Here is a 25,062-nt window from a genome sequence, read left to right on the forward strand (position 1 = left end):
ATTTCGCCGCTCCGTTAGACGTCCTTGTTTCAATGACTACCACCCCAACTCGCGTATCATATCCTTGACACTCTCTCCCCTACTCTGTGATAATACAAAACTAGCTGCCCTTCATTGAACGATTTCGATGTCGTCCGTCAATCCTACCTGGTAAGGATTCCATACCGCCCAGCAATATTCTAGCTCGGGACGGACTAGCGTAGTTTAGTCAATCTCTTTAATAGACACAAGATATCTTCTAAGTGTTTTGGCAACAAATCGCAATTTTTCTCTTGCCTTCCCCGTAACTTTTTCTGTGTGCTCATTCCAGTTTAATTTGCTCGTAATTGTAATTACTAGCTATTTAGTTTAATTTGCGCTATTTAAATTTGTCTCAATTATCGTGTATTGAAATTTAACGGATTTCTTTTAGTATCCTTGTGGAGGATCTCACATTTTTCATTATTTACGGTCAACTGCCACTTTTGGCACAATACAGACATCTTGTCTAAATTATATTGCAATTCTATTTTAGTTATTGTTGACTTTAATAAACGGCAGGTCTTTAATAAACGGTAATTGACACCACCATCTGCAAACAATGTAAGAGGGTTGTTCAGATTATCTCCTACTCCGTTTATGTGGATTAGTAACAGCAGAGGATATATAAGACTTCCTTTGGGAACGCCAGATATCAATTCTGTTTTAGTCGATGACTTTCCGTCAGGTACTACGAACTGTGACATTCCTGACAGGAAATCACGAAGTCAGTCGCACAACTGAAACGGTACGCCATAGGCACATCATCTGATTAGAAGCCTCCTATGAGGAACAGTATCAAACGAGTTTTGGAAATCTAGAAATATGGCATCAATTTGAGGTCCCCTGTCTATGCAGACATTACTTCGTGAGAATAAAGAGCTAATCGTGTTTCACAAGAACGATGTGTGCAGAATACGTGCTGAGTATGTATCAACTGATCATTTTCCTCGAGGTAATTCATAATACTCGAACGCAGTACACGTACCAAAAACACGTCAGTGATTCATCGGATTATTTCCTTTCTTCAGTATTGGTGTAGAAAGATAATTGACAAAATATACATAAATATTAAGGTTCTTCTGTAAAGTGTTGACATGTGCTTCGGTCATCTTCATTCATGTGAAACAGATGTATTATTTTGCTGTGTTCAGTTCCCCCATTGGTATCGCTTAATGCATCGTATTAACCACTATTCATAGACTTCAAGGGGACACTTAAAACACAACATCACAGTCAACTCTAATGCACTAAACAACTGAAGTATCTATGTGTACTTTTGTTGAATGTTTTATATTGCCATTGCCACCTGAAGATGAGGTTTGTACTTCGATAAATGATGCCTCATTAAATAATCAGAATTTAAAATGCTTATATGATACCACAAAAAAGACGAATGTATCCAGGACAGAGTTAGGGATGTAAAAGAAGAGAACTAGCTTTTTGACTTATCTAACAGCTTCAAACACATTCAGGTCAAAACATCTTGATACATTCGCTCCTTTTAGTTGTTAGTATTAGTACCCATGTGATGTGGTAAAACGCATCATGTCAAGTAAAGTAACATGATACATGATGTTATTGCACCTGGAACAAGTCAACCCCAAAAATTTTATCGCTCCTCCCCTACACCCCCCCCCCCCCCACCACCATGGTAACTTTTGTAGCTATTAGATGTATGTTCTTCTGCCATATGATAGTATATATTGTTTACTATGGCTGGTTAATCTTCTGGATTTTGGACGAGGAATCAGGGAATTTAGCCTATAAATTGCAAGATGCAGGTGTGCCAACACTTTGCACCTGAGAGAGCTCACTGCTTCGGGGGAGTAGTGTTAACTCATGGAAAAGCGCGAATATATTTTGATTTAAATGTCTGCCAGATAAGTCGTTAAGACCAGTTCCCTTGTTTTACATCCCTAACTCTGGCCTGGACATATTCGACTTTTTTTGTGCCATGATAGCAGCATTTTTCATTCAGGTTCCAGACTTTTACTTTACCAAAATTTTGGCTTTATACCGCCATAGGTTGGTAACCGGTGTAGATTTTTGTTCACTCGAGCAGACATGTGATGCGATGTAGGTTTCTTTTATTATCTTTCGAATCATGTTTATATCATGACAATGGATAAAGGTTTCAGAAAACAAGAGGACGATCGTTAATTACACATATTTATCCACCTCCTTAAAAAATTTGAATCGATTCGCACAAGTCTGAAAATATAAGTGGCGCGCATAAAAAACTAAAAAAAAATACGTGTTTTTTTCACGAAAAATCGAATGGAAGCTAGCTTTTTGAATGCAAGTTTTCAGTTTTATAGACGGAGGCACTGCTTTTATTTATCTGAATCATTTGGAGCCGTTTCATTCACATAAGAATGAATTTTACGTGCTACATTTAGATTGATTTTGAGCTATCGTATCTCCACTACGGGTAAAGATTATTGAGTGAAAAAATTGCGTTTCGGCTTTACCCATTTATTTACCTTAGTGCAAAGTTTGAACCGATTCGTACAAGTTTAAAACACGGAAGTGGCGCGCTTCTAAAACATCCAAAACCGTGTTTTCTGCACGTATTCACACGTAAAGTCCGAACGGAGAACATGCAAATGGTGCCATTAGCTAAGTATTAATTTCAGCACAATTAACATCTTTGCCAAAAGGAATTAGTCAGATCGCCCAATTTGTCTGGACGCAGCTGCCGTTCATCGTTCAAACGTAACGTAGATACTGTAGGATATTCGAAATATTATTAAGAGGGCCGCTGATGCAGGTTAAACCAAAAACATTTTACCCCTTGCTTGTAGTTCAAATAGCAATCGAGCACCAGGACTCCCCAAACCGCAATTCTGTGCCACTTCAGATATATCTGTTACAGTGCCTCCATGCTCGACACTACTGGCCATTAAAATTGCTACACCAAGAAGAAATGCAGATGATAAACGGGTATTAATTGGACAAATATATTATACTAGAACTGACATGTTATTACATTTTCACGCAATTTTGGTGCATAGATCCTGAGAAATCAGTACCCAGAACAACCACCTCTGGCCGTAATAACGGCCTTGATACGCCTGCGAATTGAGTCAAACAGAGCTCGGATGGCGTGTACAGATACAGCTGCCCATGCAGCTTCAACGCGATACAACACTTCATCAAGAGTAGTGACTGGCGTATTGTGACGAGCGAATTGCTCGGCCACCTTTGACCAGACGTTTTCAGTTGGTGAGAGATCTGGAGAAAGTGCTGACCAGTGCAGCAGTAGAACATTTTCTGTATCCAGGAAGGTCCGTACAGGACCTGCAACATGCGGTCGTGCATTATCCTGCTGAAATGGAGGGTTTCGCAGGGATCGAATAAAGGTTAGAGCCACAGGTCGTAACACATCTGAAATGTAACGCCCACTGTGCAAAGTGCCGTCAATGCGAACAAGAGGTGACCGACACGTGTAACCAATGGCACCCCATACCATGACGCCGGGTGATACGCCAGTATGGCGATGACGAATACACGCTTGCAATGTGCGTTCACCGCGATGTCGCCAGACACGGATGCGACCATCATGATGCTGTAAACGGAACCTGGATTCAACCGAAAAAATGACGTTTTGCCATTCCTGCACGCAGGTTCGTCGTTGAGTACACCATCGCAGGCGCTCCTGTCTGTGGTGCAGCGTCAAGGGTAACCGCAGCCACGGTCTCCGAACTGACAGTCCATGCTGCTGCAAACGTCGTCGAACTGTTCGTGCAGACGGTTGTTGGCTTGCAAACGTCCCCATCTGTTGACTCAGGGTTCGACGCGTGGCTGCACGATCCGTTACAGGCAGGCGGATAAGATGCCTGTCATCTCGACTGTTAGTGATATGAGGCCGTTGGGATCCAGCACGGCGTTCCGTATTACCCTCCTGAACCCACCGATTCCATATTCTGCTAACAGTCATTGGATCTCGACCAACGCGAGCAGCAATGTCGCGATACGATAAACCGCAATCGCCATAGGCTACAATCCGATCTTTATCAATGTCGGAAACGTGATGGTACGCATTTCTCCTCCTTACACGAGGCATCACAACAACGATTCACCAGGCATCGCCGGTCAACTGCTGTTTGTGTATGAGAAATCGATTGGAAACTTAGCTTATGTCAGCACGTTGTAGGTGTCGCCACCGGCGCCAACCTTGTGTGAATGCTCTGAAAAGCTAATCATTTGCATATCACAGCATCTCCTTCCTGTCGGTCATATTTCGCGTCTGTATCACTTCATCTTCGTGGTGTAGCAATTTTAATGGCCAGTAGTGTAAATAGACGAATTTTGTGAGTGGTAGAAAAACTTTTCGTATTGTAGCTTATCTCAACTGTGGAAAGTCTGTGGAAGTTAATAATATTCCCTGCCAGGTCAATGACATAAAAAAAGCATTAAACATTTTTTTAGCTGATTTGGCATTAATGGTGTGTGACACCCAGTAAAATACGTCAGTCATACTCATTTTGCGGTGGGGTTATAATCCAGCTAGTAATTCGCTGGATTTGACTGTTCAGTCTACGTCAGTACCAGCGGGAGCAGGACGCCACGTGTGTTTTGCTTCGCTCGCTGTTCTTCTGCTAGTGGCCGGGTAGCGTAGCCGCTAACAGCTTTAGCTGTTGCGGGTACCCGGCCAGCTACAGGTGGTGGGGCTAGCAGCGGCCAGCCAGCTACAGGTGGGGGGTGGGTGGGGTGGTGTGGAGTGGGAACCGCTGAGGCGCCTGACCCGCGCTACACAAAGCACGCACAGTGTTCGTCCGCTCTCCGACCTGCGCAACTCGCGGAAGACAGACGCCTCCCGACAGCTGAGAGTGGGCCATCGACACACGTCGCTACCACCAACTGTGTGCAGGGCCGCCTCACCAGGCTACAACTCAGGTGAGACGCATACCAGTCAGCACTGCCGCCACTGGCCAAACACACGCCTCCATTCATCCGCTTATTTACTTAATATCGTCAAACAAAAATCACTGGTTCCTTCGGTGTTTTACACATTGGAAGGTATGAGGCCTGTTGGGAAAGTAAGGTCCAATCTGTCCCAAAATGGAAATCCCTGTGAAAATCAAAAATGGTTTACTTGCATCAGTTAGCTACACCTTCCAGCTACTTCTCTACATAGTCGCCGCTCCGATTTAGACATTTTTCGTGGTGTTGCACCAACTTTACAATACCCTCGACACAGAAGGCAGCCGCCTATGCTTCCTGCCACTTTTCTACGCCAGTCTACAGCTAGTCTTCTGTGCCACAACATTGTCTCCATAGCCAGCGGTCCATGTGAGCAGAGATGAAACTCAGAGAGAGTCTAAACGAAAACGCTGCAGGAGCATCTTCATTGCCCCTGCAGTGTGTAGCCGAGAAATGTCATGCAGAAGGAAACGCACGACAGCTATGGTATGTGGGCTGCATGACATTAGTCAAAATCGCTCATCAGGCCCTCATACTCGGCGGGAAACACTATTGTTCAAAGCATGTGTGCTCAGAATTGAAAAGAGCAACGTGACGCGATCGAGGGCATACTACAGGCACTGCCCATCGCATCTGTGCAAAGCTTCATCGGATTTTCACTGTGGTTTCCATTTCGCACCCCATCGGACCTTACTTTCCGAATACCCTAGTAATATGACTCTGTTGCAATGGTTGCGACCATATCTGAGTTTCTTATTCCGAAACTAGTTCGGGTATCACCCTTCACGAGGGCCATCATTATAATTTTTGCAATAACAATGAAAGAAAAACTTTTTGGTACAAATTGTCTTATTGTTTCTCAAAATATTGACCGTTAAAATTTATAGACGTTTGCATGCGGTCGCGCCAATTCTAGAAACATAAGTTATTCTTTCCTTTTTTTATTCCTGTAATACTGGCACCTCGAAAACATGCTTTCAGGAGACTTAACACCACCTTTAGGTGATCAAAATCTAGTTTGACATAAGTGAACAAAAAAAAAAAAAAAATGAATTAAGTCAAAACATGCAAAAATTCATTAGTTCGATGTTTCTCACAATAAGCGATTTGTCTTGTGCTGTGATACAGCTGGCATTGTTATGATATGACTATTATGCGACGTTCTTCCTGATTTAATCAGCAACTGCCCTTCGTCTATCACCTAAAGAAATCTGCATCTACATCTAGATTATTATTCTCTCCAATTTAAAATTAAGTCCTACCACCGTCAAGCTACTTTTCTACCGTTCCACTCACGAACAGCGCGTGAGAAGAAGAAACACTTAAATCTTTACGTGCGTGGTCAGATTTCTTTTATTTTTTATGTTGATCATTCCTCCCTGGCAGGAGGGCGGAAACAAAATATTTTCACACTATGAGGAGAAAGTTGGCGACTGAAATTTCATGATAATATCCTGCCGCAGGGAAAAAGGTGTGCATTTTAAAGGCTGCCACCCCACTTCTTGTATCTTATTCGTGGCACTCTCTCCCCTATTTCACGATGTCTTCTGTCAACTTTTTCGGTTGTTCAAATGGTTCAAATGGCTCTGAGCACTATGGGACTTAACGTCTGAGGTCATCAGTCCCCTAGAACTTAGAACTACTTAAACCTAACTAACCTAAGGAAATCACACACATCCATGCCCGAGGCAGGATACGAACCTGCGACCGTTACGGTGGCGCGGTTCCAGACTGTAGTGCCTAGAACCGATCGGCTACCCCGGCCGGCTTTTCGGTTGTCTCCGTCAATTGTATCTGAGGCAGAACGCATACCGCACAACAACATTCAAGAAGAGGGCGGACAAGCGTGGTGTAAGCATTTCCTTAAATAAGCCTGTTACATTTTCTAACTCTTCTGCCAATAAATCACAGTCTTTGTTTTGCTTCCCCCACAACATTGTCTATGTGATTGTTCCATTTAATTTATTCGTAATTGTAAACCTTAAGTATTTAGTTGAGTTTCCAGCCTTTAGATTTGTGTGATCTAGCGTATAACTGAAACAGCAGATTCTCATGTGGATGATTTCACACTTTTCATTGTTTACAGACAGCTGTCACTTTTTGCACCATACAACGTCGAACCAATTGTAGAGTCTTTTCCTTTTCACTCTGATACTGGCACCCCGAAAGCTTGCTTGCTGGAGATTCAACAGCTTCTTTACATGATGAAAATTTCTGTCCACTCACTTCTAATTTGACATAAAGGAGCAAAAAGTATTCGTTAGGTGACAATTCAAGTGGGTACAGACAGAGAGGCATTAGTTAATGTTTTTCGCGTATTTTACACGTTATGATACAGCTGGCATCCTCATGATGGAAAATGATGCGACATTTTCCCTGGTTACATCAACTGCTTGTGGCAAATGAATTTTTATGGCATTATCTATTAACTCTTCTTCAATTCCCTTAAGCAATGATAGCGAACTTGTATAAAAAGCATGAAAGGAGCATTATTAATTCCTTATTACTGTACCAGTTTCGATAAGGTGCTATGTTCTCAGCAAGATTAATATTACTCACATCTCACAACAATTTTGGGTGTGGAAGACCGCATATTACGTATAAAATTTTCATAGTTGTGCAGATATAGGAAGGCAATGTATGCCGTACGACAGAAAAGGGTACGATCCATTAGAGTTACACGTAATGACCCATTATGGTAGCACATAATGGCCTACCTGTGGTAAAGCACTTATTGCCTCTCACAACTGTGAATGTTTTATTTGTAATAACTAGTTTTCCATTTCTTACATTATTATGGCATGTAAGTAATATTACTTTCATTCATGCCGAGAAACTGATGCATTACCGAAAACGCTAGTAGTAATAAAGAAGGATTAGTACAGCCCTATGTCATGGATTTTACTGCTTTTGGACAGTACTTGAAAAAAATGTTCGATCTCGAAATATACCAAAGAAACAAACGATCGCCTTCTGGGAAGTGCTTCATAGATGAACAGCTTTCATTAGATTCAGTTCCTATCACGACAAACAAGTGACTGTTGCTAACTTTCCAGCTCGTAATAATGTATCCACGTTTTCTCCGGTGGTGTGATGATGTTCTATACGTACCCTCCACCGAATTTTTTGAGTAGTTTCTTACATGAACCGGAACGAGCATGTTATTTTCATTTTGGTTAAATTGTGCGGAATCCATCTGTAGCAGAACTAAAGGTTCACGCAAAACATTGCAATCTAGGATGTGCCTGAAGGTAATCCTGTTTTACGATACGTCACATGCAAATTATTTTCCGGTATCGATGGGTTTTCGGAACAACACGTTTTGGGCGACCTTCACGAAATTTAGCGGTGTCGGGAGCACTACCATGAAGAGATACTGCAAACAAGTTTAAACAGTCTCCCCTGAAAGTGATTCAATATCAGAAGTGGAACGAAGCAGTTCGATGCATTGTTGGACTAGGAGTTTACGAAAATTGCAAAAACTAACGCAACAGAACTCTTTCCATTTTTACGACACTCCTTCTCTAAACCCTCCCTGGAAGCAAACTAATCGGACAGTTTCAGAGTTTCCATTATTCTAAGAATAATGTAGCAATGACATACCACATCGCGCCACCTATCGGTAGTTTGTAAAAACTCAGTAACTGGAGTTATTATCCCCTACAGATTTAAGCATTTATATGATCGAAAAAAGGGGTCTTTTTCAATGCGAAGAATGATTAATATTTAACGTTTACTCAAAAGAAAAAAAGAAAAAAGAGGCTGCCGTTATCTGGTAGTTTTCTTTCTAAAGCAAGAAATTATGCACATTTAATGTTTCCATATTGTGACACCCCAAATTGTTGGAGTGGCAATCATTAACACAATGGCACAATGGCGTTATTCGTTGCGACTAGACCTTTTCAAAAAATTTCAGTCACCATCTTTCTCCTTCGAATGGAAAGAATGTTCGAAATTGCATTTACTAAGTTTCTCCTATGGATATGAAAGTATTTTGTTAACTCCCGTCGGCTTAGGACGACATGATCATTGTAATAAAATAAGAAAAATCAGAGCTCACATGAAAAGATTTAAGTGTGGGTTTTCCCCGCGCGCTGGTCGAGAGTGCAACAGTAGACAAATATTTCGAAAGTAATTCGGTGGACCCTCTCTCAGGCGCTTAAGCGCGAATTGCTGAGTTGTCATGTAGATGTTCATGTAGATGCGGATGTAACGTCGAGAATGCGGGCGTTATAGGAAGCTAAAGGCTGTTTACAATTTGTGCAGCAACCAGATGGCAGTTATAAGAGTCGACGGGCACGAAAGGGAAGCAGTGGTTGAGAAGGGAGTGAGACAGTGTTGTAGCAAATCCCTAATGTTATTCAACCTGTATATTGAGTAATCAGTAAAGGAAACAAAAGAAAATTTTTAAGTAGAAATTATAATCCATGGAGAAGAAATAAAAAGTTTGAGGTTTGTCGATGACATTGTAATTCTGTCAGAAACAGCAAAGGACTTGGAAGAGCAGCTGAATGAAATGGACAATGTCTTGAAAGGAGGTAATAGTCGAATTAAATTAGGTGATGCTGAGGGAATTAGATTAGAAAATGAGACACTTAAAGTAGTAGATGAGTTTTTTTGTATAGTAAACAAGATAACTGATGATGGGCGAATTAGGGGCGATATAGAATACAAACTGACAATGGCAAGAAAAACATTTCTGAAGAAGAGAAATTTGTTAATATCGAGTATGGATTAAAGCGTCAGGAAGTCCTTTCTGAAAGTATTTGGACGTAGTGTGGCCCTGAATGGATGTGAAGCATGGACGATAGATAGTTTAGACAAGAAGAAAACAGAAGCTTTTGAGATGTGGTGTTGCAGAAGAATGCTGAAGATTAGGTGGGTAAATTACGTTACTAATGAGGAATTACTGAATGGAATTGGGGAGAAGAGAAATTTGTGCTACAAAGAAATGGTCGGTTGGTAGGACACGTTCTGAGGCATCAAGGTATCACCAATTTAGTGCTGGAGGGAATTGGGAAGGGGGAGGGGTAAAAATCGTAGAGGGAGAGCAAGAGATGAATAAAGTATGCATTTTCAGAGGGATGTACGTTGCAGTGGAGACCAAGAGGCTCGTGCAGGATAGAGTAGCGTAGAGAGCTGCATCAGACCAGTCTCAGGACTGAACACTACAACGACAACAACGTGGTAACTCTACGTCAATTAGGAAGTTGGTTGTACTAACTTTTTATGTTTGTGTTGATCTGAGACAACGGACATCGCAACTCATGTTGCAAGTTCATTCAGTTTCTCGATTTTGTTTTCAGCACTACCATTGTGAAGATCCATTTTCACACCTGGAAATTGCAAGGAAAAGAGTCGGCATCGTTTTTTAAGATAACAGTGCGCACTAACCACTGTCTTTTCGCAAAAATATTGCGGTTCCGCTTCATCAGTACTTATTTATAGCCTAGTGTGCTCGCAGAAACCAAGTTATATTATTTTCGCTCTACGCTCGCTATATGAAAATACTGCTTCATTCACCGAAATCGTCTTAAAACCTAGACATTTATTTGTGGAGAAATAGGAGTAATAGTAGCTGTTATAAATGGCTAAGCACATGTGATAACTCGTAGCGCTGGTTGAACAGTAAGGGAAATAAATATTACCAGAGTGAACATGTTTTAGGGCCCTACTGGTAAACTATGAAGAAAAGGACCACAACTACAATGTCACAAAACAAGTTCATTTACTGTAAAACGCCTTTTCTCGCCCACTGTTTTCCACAGTCAGGCAGGATCTGATAGTGACCACACCTAACTAGGTCCTACAGTAAGTATTGGCAGTGGATCGAAGAGGCCCAAATGCCTCACCAGTTCAGTGTAGATCAGCATCACGAGAACAGTCGTAACACATCCAAGCCGTGACGAACTGAAACCACTGCCGTATATAAACGCAGCTGCTAATTGCGCGTAGTAAGGCACAAAGATTAGCATTGGCATAGAATACTGCCAATGTACCATGGAAAAGGTCGACAGAGTTGCATGGACTTCAGTATTTCATGTTAGAGTGCATTTAAGGGACTCATTATACAGGGAGATCACATCATTACAAAATTGTTGTGAACTGCAGGAAGATGTTGGTTAACCAGTGATTGGTTAAAAGACTGGCAACTAACATTCAACACAACCAAACGTAATATTATGCACATGTGGGGAAAGCAGGCCCCACAGTTTATGGAATAATCCTAAGAAAATATTCAGCTTTTACGCTATGAAACAAAGTATCTGAAACTATCTGCGCATCTTACACTGATATCTAGATAGTTTACAGATTTCCTTACACCCTTCGATGAAACATACGAGGCCGTATGTTTCATAGAAGGATGTATGGAAATCTGTAAACGATATAGACATCAGCTATCAGTGTAAGATGTGCAAACAACTTGAGAACATTGTTTGAGGGACGAATAGCTGAATACTTTTTTATGATTATTACATAAACTCTGAGGTCTGCCTCCCCCGCCCCCCCCCCCGACCCCCTCCCCATGCGTGTAACATTACGATCGGTTACATTGAATTTCAATAAATGCAACAGCTCCACTTTAGCAAGTCAATTCTTGTGTAAGAAGAACCTACAGCACTGTTAATTTAGCACATCAACAAACTCAGATTCAAAATCTTTAACACAGTGCCATGTTTTCCGTATGACTGAGGTACCTTGACCCAAATTATACAGCACAAACACATTTTTCTTGCTTGCAGATGCGTACTTCGAAACTTTGAATAATTGTTTATTTTCCAGTTTTGTTTCAAATGCCTTACGAAGCTGCGCATCAAATTTGATTTGTATCTCCTACCTGTAATCTTGATTTCTTGTTCCAAGGCTCTTTGTAATTCTGTTAACCACTTTTTCTTCCTTGTCCGCACCTTCCACATTCTGATGTTTTGCCGAATCCTTTAATTTACAGAAACTCTGATGAAGATGCGTACGTTCGGAAGTAAGTATGGAGAAAAAAAGAACGAAATACAAGCAGTCAACGGACTTTATTCATAAAGTGCATATCTTTCTGTGTCGTGCATTATGGATTCGTCAAAAAAAAGAATGTACTACAGGCTCTTGTTATTCAAGATTTAAGCCGCCAAGGAGGACCTGTACCAGCGACTAATAGCTCTTATACTTCTGCAAAGGATGTGTGGAAATACATAAATGAGTGCAACAAATGGAAATAATTTTAGCTAAAATAAGCTCAAACAAGTTTAGCGTAGTTTGCCACAGGTTAGTTTAGTCAGGTACGGAAGGTCAAAGAAGTGCTGAATAGTCTCCAATGTTAAACTGCAAAAGTATGAAACTCTGCAACACACAAAGATTCACTCTTAAAATCGGGAATACTCTCCCTCCAGGTACTGTACAGTGATTTGCGCAGTATTCATTGCGTTTGTAGAAGTAGATTCTGTCACCCAAGCGAGTCTGTGAGGTCGCATTCTGCAACACATGTAACTGGAACAGTCATTTTTTTTTTTTTTTTTTTATTTTGCGTACATGCAACCTGTTTCGCGGAGGAGTTCCCCCTGCAGGTCTCCTCGTGAGACTTACGTATCACGTGGTGTCACTGGTTACCTTGGTTCACTTGGTTGCTGCCTATCAGACCTTGGTCTACAGGTGACGACCATGTCTGGTCTTTCCTGGAATACAGATAGCATGGTTTTGGAGGTACAATTTCCGGGACGTGACGTGCGATATTCAAATCACTGCTCTAGTGATACCCAATGATAAGTATTACAATGTCAAATGAAATATGTTAGCGTTGGAGACTTAATAGCTATTTTTGGCATCCAGCATCTTGCCTAGACATTATTACATAAATGGCACGTGAAAAATCTAATTTCCCGAAGACTCCTTCATGCGACATCTGCTTTCAGTCATTATTCCAGAGCGTACGTTACACATATCTAAGGAAAAAAGTCCCCTTGAAGGAAAAGGAACATATTTTTTGTGAAACGATTTATCGAAAATTAAAAATGAAATAGATTAGAAAAACATTTTACGTGCCTTTGAATGAAACAGCAAATGAGTTGCCGACTGTGAATTTAAAGTTCAATATGTAACTTAACATTTCAGCATTTTAAAGAGTTCTATAGCATATTAGCTATACATGATTTCCAGTATCATTCAAGGACGACTCAATTGTTCCTCTAATCTGTTTTATTTATTACCTTCGGAGAAAGCACTTCACAAAACATTTGACACCTTTCTAAAAATTTTTTTAAATTTTCATGTTTTGTCCAGAAAGAGTGAAATGTAACATATTCAAATATCGATCCGTATTCTATCAGTTTCTTAATTATGCTGATTACTCTCAAGTAACTGAATCTTTCTTTGCAAAACTAGACTTCACGGTGGTCAATTTGATACCACGTTTGTCCATATACCACTCCTCGTTTGGCTATGAAAATTAGGACAAGAACCAATTGTCTAATTTATACGGAGGCTTGTTTTCACTCTACTCAAACATTTGGCCAAAAGGAAGACTTAGAAGTCCACAGACGTAGTAACTACGAACAGTCACCTCTGTCAGTAATATAATTTGGTAAGATAGACTGATGACAACCGAAGTAGATAGGGTGTAAAATGTAGACCGGCAATGGCAAGAAAAGCGTTTCTGAAGAAGAGAAGTTTGTTAACATCGACTAAAAATTGAAGTATTAGTAATTCTTTTCTGGAGGTATCTGTATGGAGTGTAATCAAATATGAGAGTGAAATACGGGTGATAAACAGTTTAGACAAGAAGAGAGTAGAAGCTTTTGACTTGTGGAGTAACAAAAGAATGCAGAAGTTTAGATGGGTAGATCGTGTATCTAATGAGGAGCTACTGAATAGAATTGCGGAAAAAGAAATTTGAGAGATATTGGAAGAGAAGATAGAGAAGATGGACAGAGATAGGCAGGAGGAGGAGGTGGACAGAAAGAGGGGGAGGAGGGGGACGTAGACAGATAGAGACAGGGCAGATAAGGAGAAAGGATATATAGCCAGTATCCATAAGTACTGGAAACGTGTTCTTTCTCTTTTCTTTCTTTTCCATTTAAGTAGACTGAGCCAGAGAAACGCGTGTCTGGGAACAGCTAGTTATTATATAAAATACATTATAATATAAAAATACTAATATTCGTTATATAGTATGGAGTGCCACTATATTGGCTTCTGTGTTTAGTGATCTGGATAGGATTGATGAGCTGTTGACATATGCAAGGCACTTCTTTCTGGATTTCGGAACAATTACTCTTGCATCGTATTTATGTCATGCCAGCAGCTGTTACGTCTCAGTCATTTAATAGCACATGTGTCACAAATAATGTTCAGAATAAAATTGGCAAATCTGTCAAAGTTTCTATAAAACGTATTTACTAGTTTACAGTGCTACACTTCTTAGATTGAGTTGTGCAGAAAGTAAGCATGATATATAGTGGCGGGGAATTAACGTAAATTTTGTAAGTGAACTATTCGACTAACTTTAAGCAGTATGCAATACGTAATGAGAAATTATTCCATAATTTCATTTCACTCCCGAGTATCATGGAAACGTACCGCAGACAATTTCATATGATTAGTTCAGTTAACTTAGACAGAAACTAGTAATATTAATAAAATAATCAGTCTTGATCGCAAAACAGATGTTTTATCTATACTAACTGGCTTCAGGCTTGAAAGACTATCTTGAGACCATACAAAATCTTGAAATTTCTCGTAAGTTTCTATGAGGAAAATCAGGAATTATACAACACGTTAACATTGTACAGAAATTACGGTATATTGATAATTTTTACTTATGGACCGTCTGATAGCAACTGAATAAAACACAATTTTAGTGCCATACGCGTTTCGCCTTTATTTTCTGCAAGGCATCATCAGTGGCAGGTTGCGTGGACAATTTCTTACATATTACGCTCCTGTTGCGTTTTTGGTGTTTTTCTTCTTCTTATGCACGCTAATTTGCGGTTTTTTTCCACATTCCGCAGCACTATGCACTGAACGCTTGTTTTAAAGCAATGAAAAACATCGAATGAAGGGTAGAACCATGGGTCGTAACACATCTGAAATGTAAGTCCACTGTTCAAAGTGCCGTCAATGCGAACAAGAGGTGACCGAGACGTGTAACCAATGGCACCCCATACCATCACGCCGGGTGATACGCCAGTATGGCGATGACGAATACACGCTTCCAATGTGCGTTCACCGCGATATCGCCAATCACGGATGCGACCATCGTGATGCTGTAAACAGAACCTGGATTCATCCGAAAAAAATGACATTTTTGCCATTGGTGCACCCAGGTTCGTCGTTGAGTACACCATCGCAGGCGCTCCTGTCTATGATGTAGCGTCAAGGGTCTCCGAGCTTGTAGTCCATGGTGCTGCAAACGTCGTCGAACTGTTCATGCAGGTGGTTGTTGTCTTTAAACGCCCCCACTTGTTGACTCAGGGATCGAGACGTGGATGCACGATCCGTTACAGTCATGCGGATAAGCAGCCTGTCATCTCGACTGCTAGTGATACGAGGCCGTTGGGATCCAGCACGGCGTTCCGTATTCCTCTCCTGAACGCACCGATTCCATATTCTGCTAACAGTCATTGGATCTCGACCACTGCGAGCAACAATGTCGCGATACGATAAACCGCAATCGCGATAGGCTATAATCCGACCTTTACCAAAGTCGGAAACGTGATGGTACGCATTTCTCCTCCTTACACGAGGCATCGCAACAACGTTTCACCAGGCAACGCCGGTCAATTGCTGTCTGTGTATGAGAAATCGGTTGGAAACTTTCCTCATGTGAGCACGTTGTAGGTGTCGCCACCGGCGCCAACCTTGTGTGAGTGGAATTGTAGTATATGCCGGAAGGCACAGTAATCAGTTGATGAATAGCGAGTGCGTACTACAAGCTACACTATTGGCCATTAAAATTGCTGCACCAAGAAGAAATGCAGATGATAAACGGGTATTCATTGGACACATACATTATACTAGAACTGACATGTGATTATATTTTCATCAATTTGGGTGCATAGATCCTTAGAAATCAGTACCTAGAACAACCACCTCTGGCCGTAATAACGGCCTTGATACGCCTGGGCATTGAGTCAAACAGAACTTGGATGGCGTGTACAGGTACAGCTGCCCATGCAGCTTCAACACGATACCACAGTTCATCAAGAGTAGTGACCGGCGTATTGTGACGAGCCAGTTGCTCGGCCACCTTTGACCAGACTTTTCAATCGGTGAGAGATCTGGAGAATGTGCTGGCCAGTACAGCAGTCGAATGTTTTCCGTATCCAGAAAGGCTCGTGCAGGACCTGGAACATGCGGTCGTGCATTATCCTGCTGAAATGTAGGGTTTTTCAGGTATCGAATGAAGAGTAGAGCCATGGGTCGTAACACATCTGAAATGTAAGTCCACTGTTCAAAGTGCCGTCAATGCGAACAAGAGGTGACCGAGACGTGCTACAGACGTGCTACAGAGCTAATCATTTGCATATCACAGCATCTTCTTCGTGTCGGTTAAATTTCGCGTCTGTATCACGTCATCTTCGTGGTGTAGCAATTTTAATGGCCAGTAGTGTATAAAGGTGAAGCTGCAATCTATAATCTTATAACATTTCTGTATATACGCTGCCAGAAAATGATTAGTGCACCTGGAAGGACGACGTCGATTTCGAACTGGTGCTCCAGATGGCGTAGTAAATGTACTGATAATGGGTTCAACGTTGTCCGCCAAGCGATAGTATAGTGGCGTACCTACTAGAGCGCCACCCGTGTCTACCCTGTAATCGGCAATGCTCACTGCCAGAAGTCTCAGTGTGATGCAAACGTGTGAAGCAGGCAGGCATCCATGCCACGAGGAGGCAATCGTGCTTCCTAGAGCGAACTGAGGACGTTTGAAGAACGTCAAATTGTGGCCTTCCGTGTCCTGGTCGTTTGGTTCAAATGGCTCTGAGCACTATGGGACGCAACTGCTGAGGTCATAAGTCCCCTAGAACTTAGAACTACTTAAACCTAACTAACCTAAGGACAACACACACATCCATGCCCAAGGCAGGATTCGAACCTGCGACCGTAGCGGTCGCGCGGTTCCAGACTGTAGCGCCAGAACCGCTCGGCCACCAGCGGTCGGCTCCTGGTCGTTTCTGATAAATTCCACACAGGTTGGACGTGCTGCGTCATCTGTGCACTGATGCTTGTGTCAGTGGTCACGAAAACAATCTTGCAGATGTAGGCGAGGTTCTGGACGTCCACGCAGCACAGACGCCCGCCAGGATCGTCGTAGTGTAAGGGCAGCAGTGGCAGATCGTACCACAGCACACATAAGAGGGCCAGTGAGGCTGTTGCGAGCCTGTTATTAGCAGTGGGGTTACGGGCACGCACACTTCTAGCCCGTCTTCCACTCACACCACAGCATCAACGTATACGGTTCGATTGGTGCCATCAGAGTATCATTTGGAATGGCGCGCCTTGGTCCTTAGCGTGAAAGCAGATTCTTCCTGCACACAAGTGATAGTCGTTTGTGCATACAATATAGACTTCGTGAGTACCGTCTCGTAGAGTGCATTCGTCGACGACAAACTGGCCACAACCCAGGCGTTAAGGCCTGAGTTGCAATAAGCTACAACTCTCGTTCACCTTTGGTGTTTCTGGAGGGGACGCTAACCAGCACTCGGTATGTGCAGGATGTTGTTAGGCCCGTTCTTTCGCCGTTTTTGCAACAGGAAGGTGATGTGTTACTCCAACAGGATAGCGCTCGACCACACACTGCCTTTGAAACTCAACGTCCTTTGCTAGATGTCCAATTTCTCTTACCAGCATGATCTCTGGACCAATTGGTCACGTGTGGGATATGATGGAATGAGAAGTGACTCGTGCGACTCGTCAGCCAACAACTCTTGCAGAGCTACGTGAACAGGCGAGCAGGTGTGACACCACGTATCCCAGGACAGTATTTCCTTTCTGTAAGATAGACTAGGTGCCAGAGTCATCGCTTGCATTGCCGTCCGTGGAAGCTACGCTGCATACCAATATGTGTGTTTCAGCATGGGTCGATACCTGGTATCTCAAATGCAAACAGTTCATGTAATCCATTAGCACTGCTGCAACCATAAACCTTGAGTGAACTGGAAACCTCTAAAAACGTATAATTTTTTTCTGGCAGTGTAGTTAACAGCTATATAGTTCATGACTTCCTTCATAGAAAATTATGTTGAATTTCAGTCGTTGTCTACGGTGTGAAATGGTCTTTCAAGACTGAAATCGGTCACTACAAATAAGACATTTTTTTTTGCGATCAAGACTGATTATTTTATTAAAACTAGATTTGTACGGCTGTATTTTACTATTATGTTTCCAAAAATTAGAAAGATGTAAGCGTTGTCAGCCTATGGAATGTAAATTACATGCTCCGTCTTCGGCAGACGAAAATGCAGGCTAGGCGTAATCCTGCCGTCATCTGCAGCATACCGAATGGCTTAAAATCAGTAACCAAATTTTAATAGCTGCCGATGTGCATTCGAATTACATTAGATTAGATTCAGTGTCGTTCCATAAACCCAAAAAATAAGATGATTTTCGTGGGTGTAGAACATGTCCGAAAGTATAGCACAAAAAACATTTGAATATAATGCTTACTACGCTGAAAATCTGTCAAGAGATTGTCGAAATAGGTGAATACAATGCAGTAAAGTGAAACAGCTAATATTTACAGAATTAACACATTGTCAGAAAAAAACATTGTTATGTATTATTAATAAATTTATAGTACACAAAATACCTAATCTTGACTGTTATGATCAGGTGCCATCAAAACTGAAATGTAACAGATATTTTTACTTAAGCTGGCTTAAGAGTCTGTGTTAACATATTCATCTATTGAGCAGAAGGATTTGCCTATCAAAAAGTCTTTCAGACTCTGTTTAAACCGTGCTTTATCTGAAACCAAGATTTTAATGGTAGCTGGCAACTTATTGAAAATGTGTGTTCCTGAATATTGCACTCCTTTTTGGACCGAGGTAGTTATTTTAGATCTTTATGTCGACTGTTCTTATCCCTAATATTGATACTATGCATTGAACCATTGATTGGAAATAGGGTATATTACTTGCAACAAATTTCATTAAGTAATAAATATATATAGAAGTATTGGTTAGAATACAATCTTCCTTCAGCAGGTTTCTACATGATGTTCTTGAAGTTACACCATAAATGATTCTTATCATATGCTATTGCACCCCAAATACTTTTGCTCGGTTTGAAGAGTTACCCCAGATTATGATACCATGTGACATAATAGGATGAGTGTAAGTAAAGTATGCCAGTTTTTTATATTTATATCTTCTGCATCTGACATCATTCTTACTGCAACCACAGACTTGCTTCGGCGCTTAAGCAGTTCTGTGGTATGCCCTTCCAAATGGTTCAAATGGCTCTGAGCACTATGGGACTCAACTGCTGAGGTCATTAGTCCCCTAGCACTTAGAACTAGTTAAACCTAACTAACCTAAGGACATCACACACATCCATGCCCGAGGCAGGATTCGAACCTGCGACCGTAGCGGTCTTGCGGTTCCAGACTGCAGCAACTTTAACCGCACGGCCACTTCGGCCGGCTATGCCCTTCCCAACTGAATTTATTATCGAGTTGTAATCCCAGAAATTTAACACTGTCAACCTCTTCGATCTGCATGTCTTCATATGTTATACACATGCTGGAAGGAAATGTCTTACAGGTTCTGAACTGCATATAGTGGGTCTTTTCAAAGTTTAATGACTGCGAATTAGCTTTAAACAATTTATTAATGTCAGTGAAAATTTGATTAGCAGCCATTTATCTGTACTTGACTTGCTATGTATTGCAATGTTTGTCATCATCTGCAAACAAAACGAACTTAGCCACTGGCAGTGTAACAGACAAGAGGTCATTAATGTACAGAAGAAAAAACAAAGGACCGAAGATGGAACCGTGAAGAACACTACATGTAATTAATTCCCAATCAGATGAAAACTAACTACTTACTGCACAGGTATTTTGCAACGACACCTTTTGTTTCCTTTTAGATAGATAAGACTGAAACCATTTCGCACCATTGCCAGTGACACTATAATATTCTAAGTTACTAAAGAGAATTCTGGTGTTCACACAGACAAAGGCTTTTGACAGGTCAAAGAAAATGCCAATAGCCTGCGTGAAAGGAGTTACAGATGCGGTGCGGATGCGGATATCATTCGTTTTATCCGCACCGGCCTCTAGAGCTGGCGAAACGGACATTGACCGAGGCCCGGGTTGCACCTGCGAACCTGTGGGTGGGAGAGGTGGGGGGGGGTTCTCAGCAGAGCGGCCGGACCCGTTGCTCAGCCGGTCGTGACGTCACAGGAAGGTCTGCGGACTTTGACTCGGACCGCCACTGCAGGCCGCGTGCGGAAACTGCGGCCTCTCACACTGCGCTATGGATGCACACTAAGGTGACAGAAGAAAGGCACACAAAGCGATGAGGCGGCCACAGTCTGATTCGGGGAGAAAGTGTCATTTTCGGGAACGTAACTGTCCATAATTAATGAGTATCGATCACCAGGAGGTATGAGGTTGTTCGAATTTAAAAATCTGACAGTGCACTTATCGGATGGATGATCTTATCAACACACTGAACAGTCAAAGAAACTGGTACACCTGCCTAATATCGTGTAGGAACCCCCGCGAGCACGCAGAAGAGACGCAACACGACGTGGCTTGTCTGAAGTAGTGCTGGAGGGAATTGATACCTTGTATCCTGTAGGGCTGTCCACAAATCCATAAGAGTAAGAGGGGGTGGATAACTCTTCTGAACAGCACGTTGCAAGGCACCGCAGATGTGCTCAATAATGTCCATGTCTGGAGAATTTGGTGGCCAGCGGAAGGGTTAAACTCAGAAGCCACTCTGCGGAAATTCTGAACGTGCAGGGTCCCGCATTGTCCTGCTGGAATGCCCAATTCTGTCAAAATGCACAAAGGACGTGAATGGATGCAGGTCGTCAGGATGCTTACGTACGTGTCAGTGTCACCCGCCACAGTCGTATCTAGACGTATCATGGGTCCCATATCACTCCAACTGCACACGCCCCACACCATTACGAAGGCTCGACCAGCTTGAACAGTCACCTGCTGACATGCAGTGTCCACGGATTCATGAGGTTGTCTCCATCCCTGTACACGTCTATCCGCTCGATATAATTTGAAACGAGACTCGTCCGACCAGGCAACATGTTTCCAGTCATCAACAGTCCACTGTAGGTGTAGACGGGATCAGGCGAGGCTGTGCCGTGCAGTCATGAAGGGTACATGAGTGGGTCTTCGGCTCCGACAGCCCATACCGATGATGTTTTGATGAATGGTTCGCACGCTGACACTTGTTCATTCCTCAGCACTGAACTCTGCAGCAATTTGCGGAAGGATTGCACTTCAGTCACGTTGAACGGTTCTCTTCAGTCGTCGTTGGTCTCGCTCGTGCAGGATTTGATGTTTTGCCGGATTCCTGATATTCACTGTACATTCGTGAAATGGTCGTACAGAAAAATCACCACTTCATCGCTACCTCGGAGAAGCTGGGTCCCATCGCTCTGTACCGACTGTAACGCCACGTTAAAACTCACTTAAATGTTGATAACCCGCCACTGTAGCAGCAGTAAGCGATGTAACAACTGCGCCAGACACTTGTAGTCTTATATAGACAATGCCGACCGCAGTGGCGTATTCTGCCCGTTTACATGTCTCTGTATTTGAATACGCATGCTTATACGAGTTTCTCTCGCGCTTCAGTGCATTTTAGTTGGAGCTGTCTCCCTCTGGAATGACAGCAGCCGGCCGCTGTGGCTGTTGGTAAGAACGGCCGGTACAGTCCTGATCTTACAAGTGTTGCGTCACGCCCTAGTTGTTCAGGAAGCACTTTGTGTCTTATAGTTTAATTTAAGGTCCAGCCAAACCACTGCATTTTAACGATGTGTAACTGAACGAACGTCCTGTCTGTAACCCTAAAAAGTCCATTTGACGGATTGAACTCTACTAACCTGTGAAACTGTAGAATTCGCAGTCTTTGAAACTTTCTAATTAATTTCAGCAAATAAACAGCTACTGCTTCAAAGACGCCATCAGACCTGTAAGATGTAAAGAAAAATAAAAGTATTTCAGAACCTGTAAAACATGTACGGTAGGCGAGTACGTACACACGAAAAACACGGCTGCGATGCGGAGGACGCGTACTGCGTAGTCCCTTAACTGAACTTACTGACACTATACGTGGCACTTAAATAATGGGCGCCGGTGAAAGACAGGATGATAGATCTTTAATAAGTAAATATTTACCAGTAGTAATTAAACATCATAAAGCACAGCGAAAGCGAGTTAATATTTTAGCGAAGTTCAGAAATGGTTGAAATGGCTCTAAGCACTATGGGACTTTACATCTGAGGTCTTCAGTCCCCTAGACTTAGAACTACTGAAACCTAACTAACCTAAAGACATTACACACATCCATACCCAAGGCACGATTCGAACCTGCGACCGTAGCAGCAGCGCGGTTCCGGACTGAAGCGCCTAGAACCGCTCGGCCACAATGGCCGGCTTTAGCGAAGTGATACAAGACAAAAGGGTACTACTTAACTACAAATAAGCAAACTGATATACCAAAAGGAGTAGAAGTGTTATAAATTTTCCTGAAAGTACTGAACATGTGAACTAAAATATACATGTACGTGTCTTAAAGGCGACATCGGCAGCTGTCCTTCTGCACGGACAATGCATCAGCACGCAGTAGCCGTAGAACGAGCAATGGCGCAATGCTAGCCACTCCGTCAGCTTAGAGGGAACCACCGGCTCATGTTTACACTACCTGATAATACTACAATGTAGCCTGTTATAGCAGGTCTTTAAGAATGTCAAAGCAGACACTGCAGCAAGACGCAAATTTCTCATTGAGGGAGTTCCCGCGGTTGTTTTTGGGTTAGCAAGAATTTCATTTCGTATCAGTACGTTAAGTAATCTACCTTCCTGTTAGCGACGTAAATATTTGAATCATATTGAATAACGGTGTTCAAAAGAGGTTACAAGATGAAGGACACCAAAAGTAAAAGAAGGGCAGTGAAGGGTGTAGGGGTGCATTAAAGTAATGCCAGTCAACGGTGAGGGAAACGAATCTACAGAATGAGGCTCTGAAAGTAGTGCACACGGTTTGCTACTTAGGCAGCATAATAACTGATGATGGCCTAAGACGAAAGGGTATAACATGCTGACCGACATTAGCAATAGAAGTGTTTCTAAAAAAAGAGATATATTTCAACATCTAATATAAATTTAAGTGTTAGTAAGTCGTTCCTGAGAGTACACTACTGGCCATTAAAATTGTCACACCACGAAGATGACGTGTTACAGACCCAAAATTTAACCGACAGGAAGAAGATGCTGTGATATGCAAACGTTTAGCTTTTCAGAGCATTCACACAAGGTTGGCGCCGGTGACGACACCTGCAACGTGCTGACATGAGGAAAGCTTCCAACCGATTTCTCATACACAAACAGCAGTCGATCGGCGCTGCCTGGTGAAACGTTGCTGTGATGCCTCGTGTAAGGAGGAGAAATGCGTACCATCACGTTTCCGACTTTGATAAAGGTCGGATTGTAGCCTATCGCGACTGCGGTTTATCGTATCGCGACATTACTGCTCGCGTTGGACGAGATCCAATGACTGTTAGCAGAATATGGAATCGGTGGGTTCAGGAGGGTAATACGGAACGTCGTGCTGGATCCCAACGGCCTCGTATCACTAGCAGTCGAGATGATAGGCATCTTATCCGCATGGCTGTAACGGATCGTGCAGCCACGTCTCGATCCCTGAATCAACAGTCCGCAGCTCGTGGTCGTGCGGTAGCGCTCGCTTCCCACACCCGGGTTCCCTGCTTCGATTCCCGGCAGGGTCAGGGATTTTCTCTGCCTCGTGATGAATGGGTGTTGTGTGATGTCCTTAGGTTAGTTAGGTTTAAGTAGTTCTAAGTTCTAGGGGACTAATGACCATAGATGTTAAGCCGGCCGGAGTGGCCGAGCGGTTCTAGGCGCTACAGTCTGGAACCGCGCGACCGCTACGGTCGCAGGTTCGAATCCTGCCTCGGGCATGGATGTGTGTGATGTCCTTAGGGTTAGTTAGGTTTAAGTAGTTCTAAGTTCTAGGGGACTGATGACCACAGCAGTTAAGTCCCATAGTGCTCAGAGCCATTTGAACCATAGATGTTAAGTCCCATAGTGCTCAGAGCCATTTGAACCATTTGAACCCTGAATCAACAGATGGGGACGTTTGCAAGACAACAACCATCTGCACGAACAGATCGACGAAGTTTGCAGCAGCATGGACTATCAGCTCGGAGACCATCGCTGCGGTTACCCTTGACGCTGCATCACAGACAGGAGCGCCTGCGATGGTGTACTCAACGACGAACCTGGGTGCACGAATGGCAAAACGTCTTTTTTTCTGGTGAATCCATGTTCTGTTTACAGTATCATGATGGTAGCATCCGTGTTTGTCGACATCGCGGTGAACGCACATTGGAAGCGTGTATTCGTCATCGCCATACTGGCGTATCACCCGGTGTGATGGTATGGGGTGCCATTGGTTTCACGTATCGGTCACCTCTTGTTTGCACTGACGGCCCTTTGAACAGTGGACTTACATTTCAGGTGTGTTACGACCCGTGGCTCTACCCTTTATTCGATCCCTGCGATCCCTACATTTCAGCATGATAATGCACGATCGCATGTTGCAGGTCCTTTACGGGCCTTTCTGGATACAGAAAACGTTCGACTGCTGCCCTGGCCAACACATTTTCCAGATCTCTCACCAACTGAAAACGTCTACTCGGTGGTGGCCGAGCAACTGGCTCGTCACAATACGCCAGTCACTAATCTTGATGAACTGTGGTATCGTGTTGAAGCTGCATGGGCAGCTGTACCTGTACACGCCATCCAAACTCTTTTTGACTCAATTACCAGGCGTATCACGGCCGTTATTACGGCCAGAGATGGTTGTTCTGGGTACTGATTTCTCAGGATCTATGCAGGCAAATTGCGTGAAAATG

At 42.8% G+C, this 25,062-nt stretch overlaps 1 protein-coding gene across 2 annotated transcripts in view; it reads left to right on the forward strand.

Moving 5' to 3' along the window:
• Nucleotides 1–25,062, forward strand: part of LOC124789487 (proton-coupled amino acid transporter-like protein pathetic) — a 437,101-nt gene that overhangs the window by 111,176 nt on the left and 300,863 nt on the right. The window contains exon 1 of one of the 2 annotated variants that reach the window (XM_047256867.1): nucleotides 4,800–4,920. The exons of the other annotated variant lie outside the window; for it this stretch is intronic. The gene's annotated coding sequence lies outside the window, so the exon portion shown is untranslated. Of the gene's footprint in view, nucleotides 1–4,799; nucleotides 4,921–25,062 lie in introns of those variants that run through there. 2 annotated transcript variants of the gene reach the window in all.

Source organism: Schistocerca piceifrons, chromosome 3, assembly GCF_021461385.2.
Source record: "Schistocerca piceifrons isolate TAMUIC-IGC-003096 chromosome 3, iqSchPice1.1, whole genome shotgun sequence".
NCBI classification, from domain to species: Eukaryota; Metazoa; Arthropoda; class Insecta; order Orthoptera; family Acrididae; genus Schistocerca; species Schistocerca piceifrons.